The sequence below is a fragment of the Nanorana parkeri genome, unplaced genomic scaffold, assembly GCF_000935625.1.
Source record: "Nanorana parkeri isolate BGI_ZX_2015 unplaced genomic scaffold, ASM93562v1 scaffold81, whole genome shotgun sequence".
In the NCBI taxonomy this organism is placed as follows: Eukaryota; Metazoa; Chordata; class Amphibia; order Anura; family Dicroglossidae; genus Nanorana; species Nanorana parkeri.
The window spans coordinates 195,179-209,930 of NW_017306349.1; positions in this window are offsets into that span (position 1 = coordinate 195,179).

A 14,752-nucleotide genomic window follows, 5' to 3' on the forward strand; every position below is an offset into this window, starting at 1 on the left:
TTGTGTTATTGTATCAATGTATTATTGTGTTATTGTATCAATGTATTATTGTATCAATGTATTGTTGTGTTATTGTATCAATGTATTATTGTGTTATTGTATCAATGTATTGTTGTGTTATTGTATCAATGTATTATTGTGTTATTGTATCAATGTATTATTGTGTTATTGTATCAGGGTATTATTGTGTTATTGTATCAATGTATTATTGTATTTTGGAAATGCCAGCAGCATGAATATCACAATGGGAGTTGGTATTATAATAGCAGTTGCAGTCCCTGTGCAGCAGAGCTCAGACTGGGCGAAGGAGAAGCAGCAGAAGGAACCAATCGGTTGTTCTGCAATGCTCATGCTCTAACAAGGAGCATGCTGATAGGAGGAGAGTGCAGTGTGACATAGAGATGAGCTGATCAGTCTGCTGTTTCTCCTTCAGTGTCCAGTCACAGGTTCAGGGAGGGGCCAGACTTGTAACTGCAGAGGGGAAAATCAGGTCTCCCGCCCTGCTAAACTCGTCTGTGCAGTGTGAGAAAGCTGTGTAAATCTCAGGACTGGATGGACAGAAATATATACCACTCATTTCTGGAAGGGGGTAGAAGGGTGAGATGAGCTGCTGAGTCACTGCTGGGAGGAGGGAGCAGGGGGAGCTTAGATGCTTAATCACTAGGAGGTGGGGGGGGGGGGGGGGGGGGAGGGAGAAGAGAGCTGAGCTGCTGAATCACTGCTGGGAGAGAGTAGCAGGGTGAGCTGAGCTGCCGAGTCACTGCTGGGAGAGAGTAGCAGGGTGAGCTGAGCTGCTGAGTCACTGCTGGGAGAGGGAGCAGGGTGAGCTGAGCTGCCGAGTCACTGCTGGGCAGGGGAGTAGGAGGAGTTGATCAGCTGAGTCACTGTTGGGAGGAGGAACAGAAGGAGCTGAGCCATTGATAGAACGACTTTAGTGCTTCTGCTGTGAACTGTGAACATGAATTGCTCCACAGCGCCTGCAGCTACAGAGGTCAGTGAGGGCTCGTTTTAAATCTTATTGACTGCTTGTACCGAATATGTAAATACCTGACCATGAGTTGAGAATGTAAATGTACACATCCAAGATCAATACTGAAATCATCATTCCGGAAACATCGTTTTGCTACAAAACCAATCGGCATCTTCTATAGAATACGGGCGGCACTTCTACATAAACTCGTTGTTGTACCAACAATCGGCAATACGTCTCTGCGCGCCTGAAATGGTTAAATTCTTTCACACAAATCCCCGTTGGCGGTAATGAACACGGAAGCAATCAGCTTGTCATTTCGGGTTTCTTTTTTTGGATGATTTTGAATTGTAATCGCTCAGAGACACGTCGGATGGAAGGGTGGGGAGCGCGAATGTGTCAATATTTACCATAACAACTGAAACACTGGCTCCGCGCCACAGCAAGTCCCTACTGGCAGGGAAGAAATCGTGTCCCTTGCATCATCACGCGCAAGAAGAAAAGATCGCTGCAGCTGTCTGAGAGTTTCGAAATATGTCCAAAATGAAGGTTGCGGCGCGCACTGAGCGTAAATCTCGAATAGCAAATTGGTGCAAGTGATCAATCATTGACAAGCACGCTATCACATCAGAGAGTTGGGCTCATAGGTGTACGTGCACCTGGCGGAGTATGGAGGAGGAGGAGGAGATGGCTTGGAGGACTCACAGCCCACTCTCGAGAGTTTGAATACCTGAGTGGACTTCTGGACTGGTCACCACACTTCTGGCATCCCAGACCCACCACCAGCCCACCATTGACCAAAATGGGTGACCACCAGTTAAGGCATCTCTGTCACCACCAAGGTAACCCTAGGCAGGTGGGACTGAGAGTCTGATTCCCTGAGCGGACTCCTGGCCACTATGGACAGGTTACCTTGTCTCTGGTGGACTGGGCAATGGTGCCTGTACTGGATAGAGCACACCATCGACCCAAATGGGTGACCACCAGTCAAGGCATCTCTGGTAGCCATGGTTGTCACCCCCAGGTACACCTGGGCAGGTAGGGCTGAGAGTTTGAATACCTGAGTTAATTTCTGACAACAGGTCACCTTGCCTCTGGTGGCCTGGGCAGTGGTGCCTGTATGGAATGGAGCCCACCATCCACCCATATGGGTGGCCCCCAGCCAAGGCATCTCTGGTGGTTATGGCTGGCACCCACAGTCACCCCCAGGTAACCCTTGGAAGGTGGGGCTGAGAGTTCGAATCCCTGAGTGGACTCCTGGCAACTCTAGACAGGTCATCTTGCCTCTGGTGGCCTGGGCAGTGGTGCCTGTATGGAATGGAGCCCACCATCCACCCATATGGGTGACCACCAGTCAAGGCATCTCTGGTGGCCATGGCTGTCACCCCCCAGGTAACCCTGAGGAGGTGGGGCTGAGAGTTTGAATCTCTACCTCTCGTTAGCAATTAGTATCATTGTCCATGACATGTTTACGGTGGACACCGTGTTATGAGACTGATACAAACATTAATAATTAATATGCAGCACACATATCGGACATCACGGTTCGTGGTCTTCCATGCATGAACATCTGCTGGCCTTTAACATATGCCGAGTATTGTGTGCGACATTTACGATGGACATGGCGCTCTGAGGCCTATTTATCTGGATATAGAGTGCAGTATATATGAATTGCAGTATACTTTACTCAAAAGGTATTTTAGATCTTTGAGTTCATCTTGGACTTGCCTAAATGTTTGGGATCTCAGTGCCATGAACATGGGGCAATTGATAAACGTGGGGCAATTGATAAACGTGGGGCAATTGATAAACGTGAGGCAATTGATAAACATGAGGCAATTGATAAACATGAGGCAATTGATAAACATGGGGCAATTGATAAACATGGGGCAATTGATGAACATGGGGCAACTGATGAACATGGGCCAGTTCATGAACATCTGCCAGTTGAAAAAAATGGACCAATTGATGAACATGGCCCAATTCATGAACATGGGCCAGTTCATGAGCATGGGCCAGTTGATGAAGATGGACCAATTCCTGTACATGGGCCAATTCATGAACATGGGCCAATTCATGAACATGGGCCAATTTATAAACATAGGCCCATTGATGAACATGACCCAATTCACGAACAGTTAATGAACATGGACCAATTGATGAAGATGGACCAGTTGATGAACATGGGCCAATTTATGAACATGGGCCCATTGATGAACATGACCCAATTCATGAACATGGGCCAGTTGACAAACACGGTGTAATTCAGTGGCATAGCAGTTAGCTCTTCTGCCATACAGCACTGGGGTCCTTGGTTCAAATCCCAACCAAGACATTATCAGCATGGAGTTTGTGTGTTGTCCTTTTTTTGGACTGGTCAAACAGCCAATAAATTTCATGGGCAGAGAGAATCCCCTTCCTCAGGGCTTGAGAATGGAGGAATCAACTCAGAACATAAAAAACTCAGAATTTAGATACTATTAAGGACAGTTCTTCCAAAATCTGTAGGCTGCTGGCAGTGATTGGAGTCCACAATTACAAATTACAACAAAATGATTAAGGTTTTTTTTATGGACTCCAACATCCGTGTTCTTCTGTTTTCTGTCCAACAGTGGACCATGGCTGGAAAAGGATGGTGGATGGAAAGGATAGATGGTGTGCTGGAAAAGCCAAGTGTAGCCTCCATGGGAAGCCCAGGTGACAACACGGGAGCACAACTGAGAAACAGGTACAAAGCGTTGTCACCCTATAACAAGACGTGCCTGAACCAAATTCCACAGAACCAAAATTGCCTCTGAACCCAAATCTACATGACATCAAAATTGTAACGATCGGCTTTAATTATACTTCAAGCAAACCTAAAAAGCAGCTCACGACTGCCACAGTTTCCAATGTAACCGGCTGAATATATGACACACATATATAATAATACCTGCGGCTTCCATAATAACGTTGTACACCAGCGCAGACATTGACCATGAACCTGCCAGATTGCCTCAGTCTGGTTTGACGAGATTCCTCAGAACTTAGAAAGTGAAGACAGCACATAAGCCCACGCAGGATTACAGCATTGACGTCAGCCCTTCACAAACACCGAGTTCCTTCACATGGATGATTCAGGGGACATGTGACTAACGGCAACGGAGATCTAGATATTGGGATCTCATTCCTTCACATCGGATTGTAGGACGATTGCGCAACATGGTAAAGATTTTTTTTCAAGGTCTCACGGTGAAGGGTCATAAAACCTGGACTCGTTCAAACATCCGGCACTACCGAAGATATCAGATAGGTTGATTATTGGTAATTTGGTGATAAAGAAAAATTTATAGTAATGATTAGATTGCAACGTCAGGTGCTTATATGCTAAGGATAGGTTCCTTCTATCAGTACAGGTTCTCTTTCTACAATGACTGTGTAGAAATGGGCCATTAGAATGAGCTGTGGTTCCTACCTTGGAATGTCTTGTTGTATAATGTGTAGAAATATATTATATAATATATCTATCTATCTATCTATAGTCCTTGGTTCAAATCCCAACCAAGACATTATCAGCATGGAGTTTGTGTGTTGTCCTTTTTTTGGACTGGTCAAACAGCCAATAAATTTCATGGGCAGAGAGAATCCCCTTCCTCAGGGCTTGAGAATGGAGGAATCAACTCAGAACATAAAAAACTCAGAATTTAGATACTATTAAGGACAGTTCTTCCAAAATCTGTAGGCTGCTGGCAGTGATTGGAGTCCACAATTACAAATTACAACAAAATGATTAAGGTTTTTTTTATGGACTCCAACATCCGTGTTCTTCTGTTTTCTGTCCAACAGTGGACCATGGCTGGAAAAGGATGGTGGATGGAAAGGATAGATGGTGTGCTGGAAAAGCCAAGTGTAGCCTCCATGGGAAGCCCAGGTGACAACACGGGAGCACAACTGAGAAACAGGTACAAAGCGTTGTCACCCTATAACAAGACGTGCCTGAACCAAATTCCACAGAACCAAAATTGCCTCTGAACCCAAATCTACATGACATCAAAATTGTAACGATCGGCTTTAATTATACTTCAAGCAAACCTAAAAAGCAGCTCACGACTGCCACAGTTTCCAATGTAACCGGCTGAATATATGACACACATATATAATAATACCTGCGGCTTCCATAATAACGTTGTACACCAGCGCAGACATTGACCATGAACCTGCCAGATTGCCTCAGTCTGGTTTGACGAGATTCCTCAGAACTTAGAAAGTGAAGACAGCACATAAGCCCACGCAGGATTACAGCATTGACGTCAGCCCTTCACAAACACCGAGTTCCTTCACATGGATGATTCAGGGGACATGTGACTAACGGCAACGGAGATCTAGATATTGGGATCTCATTCCTTCACATCGGATTGTAGGACGATTGCGCAACATGGTAAAGATTTTTTTTCAAGGTCTCACGGTGAAGGGTCATAAAACCTGGACTCGTTCAAACATCCGGCACTACCGAAGATATCAGATAGGTTGATTATTGGTAATTTGGTGATAAAGAAAAATTTATAGTAATGATTAGATTGCAACGTCAGGTGCTTATATGCTAAGGATAGGTTCCTTCTATCAGTACAGGTTCTCTTTCTACAATGACTGTGTAGAAATGGGCCATTAGAATGAGCTGTGGTTCCTACCTTGGAATGTCTTGTTGTATAATGTGTAGAAATATATTATATAATATATCTATCTATCTATCTATCTATCTATCTATCTATCTATCTATCTATCTATATATATATGAATAAAAGCCCTCACGGGCAGGGCCCTCCTTTCCATCTTGTTGTCTTGAATTGTGATTGTAATGTCTTCCTTATATTGTACAGCGCTGCGCAAACTGTTGACGCCATATAAATCCTCTATAATAATAATATATACACTATATTACCAAAAGTATTGAGACGCCTTTACACGCACATGAACTGTAATGACATCCCAGTCTTAGTCCGTAGGGTTCAGTATTGGGTTGGCTCCGCCCTTTGCCGGTAAAACAGCTCCGCCTCTTCTGGAAAGGATTACCACAAGGTTTAGGAGTGTGTCTATGGGAATGTTGGACCATTTGTGGTCGCAGTCTCGCAGTCTCCACTCTAATTCATCCCAAAGGTGTTCTATGGGGTTGAGGTCAGGACTCTGTGCGGCCAGTCACGTTCCTCCGCCCCAGACTCCCAGGCTGGATTGGTCTCTACCCCTCCTCTGCTCCTCCTTGTCATTACAGGCCATCTTGGACATCTTCCAGTGGGGTCCTTGTGCTTCATGACCACTCATGTGGACGCCTTTCTCCTGAGGAAGCAGATATTGGTGAAACGAGTGGGAAATATCCAGCTCAGCATGTCAGATATAGCTGCTTGATTTGCTGTACATCATGAAATCTTGACGATCATTTTTTTGGACTGGAATTAGGTAACGAGTACCGATATTTTTTCCCGGTACTCGCCGATATCGAATTCCGATACTGGAAGTCCCATTAAGGAAGCCAGGCGGCGTGTAAAGACTCGCCACCTAGCTTCCTGATTAGCCGGGAAGCCATCGCCATGGTCTCCACCAGGTGACGAGGAAGCCGGGCACCATGTAATGACTCCTTCCTGATTGGCCGAGAAGCTGGCCAATCAAGAAGCGAGGCAGCGAGTCATTACCCGCCCCCCGGCTTCCTGATTGGCCAGAAAGCCGGCACCATGCTTCCTCGTCATCTGGTGAAGACCATGGAGACGGCTTCCCTGCTAATCGGGAAGCCGGGTGGGGAGTCATTACACGTCGCCTGGCTTCCTTAATGGGACTTCTGCTATCAGCGAGTAACGGACAAAAAATATCGGTACTCCATACCGGAAAAACGGACTGGGTTCTGTCAACCACTTGGCTGTGTTTTGTGATGAACTAGGTGTTTTATCAGGGGCGTCAAGTCCGTTTCCCTCCGGAGTGTATACTGAGGAGAAGAAAGAGTTTAGTACTTCGGCCCTCTCCTTGTCATTTGTGACTAAATTCCCTCTTTCGTCCTTAATTGGGCCTATCTGCTCCTTTCTCACCTTTTTACTGTTTATATAATGGTAAAATTTTGGGTTTTTTTTTTTTTACTGTCTATGGCAATATGTCTTTCGCACTCTATTTTAGCCGTCCGTATTGCTAGTTTGCATCTTTTATTGCTTTCTTTATAGTTGTGGAACGCCAATGCCGTCCCCTCTATCTTATATTTTATGAAAGCCATTCGCTTTTCCTTTATGTGATGCTTTACAGTTTTATTCAGCCATACAGGTTTTGTTTTTGATCTTTTACTTTTATTACCCAATGATATACATTTGGCAATTGCAATATGTAACGTGTTTTTAAAATATTCCCACTTTTGGTCCGAGTTTAGATTTTGAAATACATTTTCCCATTCGATTTCCCCCACTAGGTGGCGCAGTCTATCAAAGTTGGCCCTTCTGAAATTGAGGGTTTTTGTCCTACCAGCCCTCTTGTTTTTCCTGTATTCAATATTGAAAGTGATCGCGTTGTGGTCACTATTGCCCAGAGTCTCCCCAACAACAGTGCATCCATAGTGTCTATGTCTAATCTTTATGGGGGTTCGGTGCCAAATACCTGGGACACCATCAATGGTGTGAGTCACTCCGTAGACAGTACCTTCATACAGTTCTAAAGTTCTACACAGAAGACCTTATAGGGCAGGGCTGGGCAACCTCGGCACTCCAGCTGTGGTTTAAATCCCATGGTGCCTGTGGCTGTCAGAGTCTGGCAATGTCTCATGGGAGTTGTAGTTACACAACAGTTGAAGTGTCAAGGTTGTCCACCCCTGTTATGGAGGGACAATTCAATGCTAAGGAAGATCATGGAGATTCGGTTGCAAAAAGACGAGAAGCACAGGTGGGAGCCGCTGTGCGTTCTCAGCCTCTGCCTAGTCTGTGATTGCTGATTATAGGTTGCCCTCAGCTGTTTAGGAAATGTCACTGCACTGCTATATTATATTCTGACTGTATGGAACATTCTCACTTTCACAGCAGCTTATGAACAAAGTAGATTGGGAAAAATTGTGAGCTACCAGGTTTGGTGCTGCTGCTTGTTCTGGTCTGTCCATGACTGCTTGGGGAAAAATATAAATTTCCCTCTTGATTTAGAAACACTTTGCCAAATTGTGGTCACTTTTTAAGGTAGATGTAAGTCCTCAATGGATGACATTTAGTTTGTAAAAGCATTATACACTGAGTGGCCAGATTATTATGACCACCCCATCAGTACTTCGTTGGGCCGCCTCGTGACTCCACGAGATGGTGAAAGGTGATGCGAGGAATCTGACACGGCACTGTTGTCCTTCTGTTGTCTTGTACCAGTCTTGCCCCTCCCCCGTTCTGCCCTAACATTGACTAGTCGCTGACGGCCACAATTCGCACGTTCAGACCCAGATTTTCGTCTGACAGTCCAGTCTTTAAACACTTTAACAACAGCTGCTCTTGAACATTTACCGAATTCTGCTGTTTTGCTGATACTCGCTCCATGGCTCCGAGCGCCAACAATCATCTCACGTTCAAAGGCTGTTAAATCGCGTTGTTTCCCCGTATCTTCAGAAACAAATCACTTCTACTGTCGTGGTAACCAACCTGCTTCCCTATTTATAATGGTCTGGCCCTCTAGTGACTTCAGCGCCAAATTATAGCTAATTTGCCTACAAACGTCAGGTGGTCATAATAATCCGGCCACTCAGTGTATATCTTCATAGATAGTTTCCATTGGATTGAATAAAATCTTTTTTTAACCTATTTTTATACTTTGTTGTAACTCACTGCCACATGATTTTGATGTACATAATGATGGGTGGTGATAGCAACATTAGCAATAAACTTTTTACTGTAAACTCTGTAACAAGGACACCACCTAAAACTGGTGGAGAAAAGATTTAACCACAAGGGGCGTAGGGGCTTTTTTTCAGTTAGAGCGGTTAAAATCTGGAACTCGCTGCCACAAGCAGTGATATCAGCAGAGAGTATTAAATCATTCAAAAAGCATTTCAATACCTTCCTCAGAGACCGTAACATACAGGGGTACAGGTACTCTTAAAAACTAGACCACACAGGGATTCAAATACACACACACACACATGCACACAAAGGTTGAACTTGATGGACCTGTGTCTTTATTCAACTTTAAATACTATGTAACTATAATCTGTCAGTTTGACTCGTCAAGAAGAATGTACACTATACAGTACATCATGGCCATCATGCCTATATGAGCTAGTTGGACATCCCAGTCCAAAACCATGGCCATTAATGTGGAGTTGCTCCTCCCCATGGCCATCAATATACAGTTGCCCCTCCTTTGTGGCTATACCATCCTCCACTCTTCTGGGGAGGCTTTCCACAAGATTTTGGAGGGTGTCAGTGGGAATTTGTGGCCATTTGTGAGGTCCAGTACTGATGTTAGGTGAGAAGACCTGACTCGCAATCAGCACTCCAATTCATCCCAAAGATCTTCAGTAGAGTTGAGGTCAGGTCTTTGTGCAGGACACTCGAGTTCCTCCACACCAAACTGGTCAAACCATGTCTTTATGGAGCTGGCTTTGTACACCAGATCTCAATAATTCCTATAGTGCACCAATGTTCCATAGGATGTTCCTATCTTCTATAGGGTTGAGGTTGGGGCCCTGGTGTGAAGTAACTTGAGTGGCCTTCACAAACTGGTCAAACCATGTCTTTATGGGGCTGGCTTTGTACACCTGAACTCAATAATTCTTACAGTGCACCTTTGTTCCATAGGGTGTTCCTATGTCCCATAGGGTTGAGGTCTGCACCCTGGTTTGAAGGAACTTGAGAAACCTTCACATACTGGTCAAGCCATGTCTTTATGGAGCTGGCTCTGTACACCAGAACTCAATAATTCCTATACTGCACCTATGTTCTATAGGGTGTTCCTATGTTCCAAAGGGTTGAGGTCAGGGCCCTGGGGTGGAGGAACTTGAGTGGCCTTCACAAACTGGTCAAACCATGTCTTTAAAGAGCTGGCTTTGTACACCAGAACTCAATCATTTTTACCATGCACCTATGTTCCATAGGGTGTTCCTGTGTTCCATAGGGTTGAGGTCAGGGCCCCGGGGTGGAGGAAATTGAGTGGCCTTTACAAACTGGTCAAACCATGTCTTTATGGAGCTGGCTTTGTACACAGGGGACAGTCATGGTGGAACAGAGAAAGACCTTCACCAAACGGTGTTTCCACAAGGTTGGAAGAGCACAATTGCCTAAAAGTCTTTGTAGCATTAACAGTATTAGGGAAGCAGTGGGCTGGTGGGGGGCATTTGTCCCCTGGGAAAGTACTAATACGATATTTAAGATAATATAGAAAGATATACTGACCTGTTGCCCCCAAATATGGAGATAATTCCCCATTCAGACATCGATCAGAGTGGGACCCTTAGTCAGTGACACTTGTTGGGCATTGTATAACTACCTGCTACCCATTCAAACCTTTGACTACAGCATCTGGAAGAAGGAAATCTTCCAGCATTAACTTCTGTTCTGGCTCTGCGATATCATGTGAACTAATGCCGAGACCTGCAAAGAAAGTTGATTCTGGAAGAGGTGAATTGGAGTGTCCCAAAAAACCATTCCCCTTAGGAACATCCACCTTTCACCATGCCCACCCATCAATGAAGCACCATGGCATACGTTGCATGTCACCCGTTCTTTACCCATTCTACACAGAAACCTAACCTTATCATGAAAGGACTTGTTGAGTGTGTTTGCCCCCCCCTACCCCTCACCATCCCCCCCAGGCCAAAGGTTCCCAGTTCTTCCATGCTGCAGTGCTAATCACTGGAAAAACCTGAACTCATTAATTTGGAAACGTTTGGCCATATAGTCTAGTTTGATCCAGTAGAGAGGATGTTTTTCGGGTTTTCTTGCAGATAAAAAGACAGTTGTCTTCCAAAGCCTGTTAGTCTGCATAAGCAGGAACGAAGCTAATCTGTTAGCTAGTATGGTGAAGCTAGGAAAAAAAAACTGGGGGCTTCATTAGCAGCAGAACAAGAGAGGGGTAACGGTGCAATGGATTAAACCAAACCCCAAATATACACCTAATAAGGTAGGCTGCTTGGGACAGCACACTCCTCGCCTGGTATTATGGTCGCCCTGTTGAATAGCAATAACAAGGCAACCATAAATTTCAGTATTAAGACCAATGAATGAACATGAGTCCTAGAAGCTTATATGAAGTCGCTGTCCAATCTTTAATGATGCAGACTTGACATAGCTGTAAGGTATCAGGTAACTTCTAGTGATGCCTGAGCTGGTATAGTCCTTCACGAGAGATAGTGGGGTAGTCCCTCAAGTTTGTACAAGGAACATCATAATCATACCTATAAGTATGATTAATTTAGATTGCACTAAAGCCTAATTTAGATTGCACTAAAGCCTAACTTCAGGTGGGTCCCCTCCCACCCATCATTAGAACACTCCCCCCCTCCCCCTTGGTCCAGTTGGCAGACGTCACAGGTCCTCTTCCTGCTCTTCTTCCTACTGCGGTGAGTGGGTTCTGAATGCTGCTCTCTGCAGCATTCAGAGGAGGATTTGGGAGTGGGTGACTCACCTGCTGCCTCCTTTAAGGTTTTCTGGCAGGATCAAGAGGTTTTGCACTTATAAGATATATTAACATTTTTGATTGTATATTTAACAGACCAAAACGGAGCAAAAAAAAGATAATTGTTAGGATTTTATAAACCCCAAGCAACCAGATGGGCCTGTGGCCACCTAACTCCTACAGGACTAACTTTAAAAGGAGGCAACAGGTGAGTCACCCACTCCCGATTCCTCCTTGCTTCCCATGGCATTCCCATGGGCATCACCATCCAGAGCGAATAAGGGGACCAGCAAGGAGAGGACACCTAGAATGGTAAAATAGGAGGGAGCAGAGGGACCCCAACTAAGATCCACCATGTCAAACCTCCCTTTTTCTCCTGTAAGATACAGAAAAACAATGGGAAGAAGTTTGACTATCCTGAAATGTATAGATTCTTACCATTTCCTTTCCTCACAGGTAGGTCTCTCTCCCTCTCGAGTGTGCCATCATGGGGCATTTAGTATATGTACTATACTGGCAGAGCAGAGTAACAGCCACACCCTTTAGCACTCTATACTGGCAGAGCTGAGTAACAGCCACACCCCTCAGCACTTCTCTATACTGGCAGAGCTGAGTAACAGCCACACCCCTCAGCACTTCTCTATACTGGCAGAGCTGAGTAACAGCCACACCCCTCAGCACTTCTCTATACTGGCAGAGCTGAGTAACAGCCACACCCCTCAGCACTCCTCCATACTGGCAGAGCTGAGTAACAGCCACATTCTGGTCAGGTAACTGGTTTCCACTCAAACTGGCCTACTGTGTGTTCACATGTTGGATTGAAGGGATGATGGGCCGTAAGCTCCTTTGAGGTATGGAGCAACACAAACAGTGTTAAGTAGGTACTCTCTGTTGCTCAAGAGGTGTGAAGGAAGAGGCATATTTGACGTAACCCTCAGCAAAATGAATCCAAGCACAAAAACAACTCTCTTTATTCTTAGGTTCACGTCCTTGTTTAATCTATAAAATACATTTCAGACAATGACAAACGCCCCGTCATTGACTCTCCGATAACAATTATTTTAATTAGAACGATTTCCCTCCCATTACAACGATGGCAGAGCGACGTCACAGCAAATTGTTCCGTAAATATTGTCTCTTTCTTCCGTTAAATAGACTTCTCAAGGTCCTCCCCCCCGAAAATGTCAGGTTCTTGAGAACAGACATACAGGAGGAAAAAAAGGAGAGAGATGGCGCAGTGCGAACATTCTCACGGCAGGGCGAGAAGGAATGGACTTGGTTCAAATCCTCTTTTTGTCCATAACGGGTCTGGGTCCCCCCCCCCGGTGGACAGGTAATGTGGCTGCCTTGAAATTTCACCCATAACGGGTCTGGGTCCCCCCCCCCCGGTGGACAGGTAATGTGGCTGCCTTGAAATTTCACTGCGAAAATTAAAAGCAGTAAAAAAAAAACGTGTACGAGCACGGTTGTATATGTAAATATATAAATATATAATTACATATATACATGCACACGTGGGTGGAAAGAGCTGGAAGGTTCACACTCCTCAGCACTTTCACGGTCTTCATTTACATGCATTGTATGCGTCTTTGAAGGATTTCATGTATACAGGACATTGTAGAGCTGGTAGCAGTTAGTCACATTTACGACATATTCAGGGCCGGATTTACTCTCTCTGCTGCCCTAAGGCCAGGTTCCTAAATGTGCCCTACCCCCCCGCCCCATGGAGAATAGCAGACCCGCAAGCTGCATACAAGTGATCTCAGCGACAACGCCGGGATCACTTGTACAAAACAAGCGGCGGCTTCCCCGCTGTACCTTAGTTGAAGCTGTTTTGGAACTACAAGTCCCATGAGGCATTGCAAGGCTCTGACAGCCACAGACAACTCCCAGAGGCAGATGCATGTTGGGATTTGTAGTTTTGGCACAGCTGGAGTGCCAAGGTTCGCCACCACTGCCCTAGGCCAACATCGGAGGTAGAAGTCTGTAGGGTTCTTTCAACACCTTAAAGCGTTTCTAAACCCAAAAGGCAAAACTAGGACCTATCGTAGCTTGCCAGTCCTTAGATGTGGTGGCCGTTGTCGTTAGTTTTCACACACTTCCAAGGGTGGCTACCATTACTCTTCTTTATCTCAGCAGGGAGCCATGGTTGTCATCATTGGCTGCTATCCTGATTTGGACTACAAAAACATCTTCTAAATCTCCATTACATGGTGGGGTGGGGGATTTTTTTGGGTTTACGGAAGATAGCATTGTTCATCATTTCAGGAAGTGAAAGAGACTCCGGTCTATTTGGCAAGAGCAATAGGTATTTTCTGTTCTTGTTGAAGATATCCTAAACAAAAAATGAAGCCTAATGCAACCACCACACTTAAGGACTGACAAGCTGCAGTGTGGGCTGGGTTGAGATATCCTTTACCTTCTTTTGAGGGCAATGAGGTGCACTTGTTGGACACAGAGGACAACTGGTCCTGAAGGAGTCCATATAGGTCAAGATGGAACAAGCATCCCGAAACTGGGATGGGGCCTTCAACTAGATCTACAGCACTCTTTTTCAACATTTTTACCTTTGACAACTTTTGTCGTACGTTAGGCCATATAACCTGAACTAGGTTCATATCTTGACAACCATTTGTACGTTAGGCCATGGAACCTAAACTAGGTTCCTATCTTTGACAACCATTCGTACGTTAGGCCATGGAACCTGAACTAGGTTCCAATCTTTGATAGCCATTTGTACGTTCGGCCATATAACCTGAACTAGGTTCCCATCTTTGACAACCATTCATACGTTAGGCCATGTAACCCGAGCTAGGTTCCTGGCCTTCATGGCACGATGGTTACTGGACCAAGGGAACAGCACAGGTTGGATTCACAAACTTTCACTCCTTCCGTTCTTGGACAATTCGCACCTACAAACGTCACATTCCATGGCCATTGGATTACGGTTACCCGTCTGGTTATAAATGTTGGGGTAGGTTTAGAACTGAGGAAGCTGCTTGGATGAGAGGTGAAGCGTCATTAACATTACCGAACAAGTCCAGTTGAATGTGACTAACCACTTCTAGCTGTGTATTTTGATACCTCGATGTATAAAGACCTGACTCCTATCCACCCAAGATAATGTATGTGTATAATAAATATATATGTAAATATATATATTTCTAAAAATGTATTTACAAAAAAAAAAAAAAA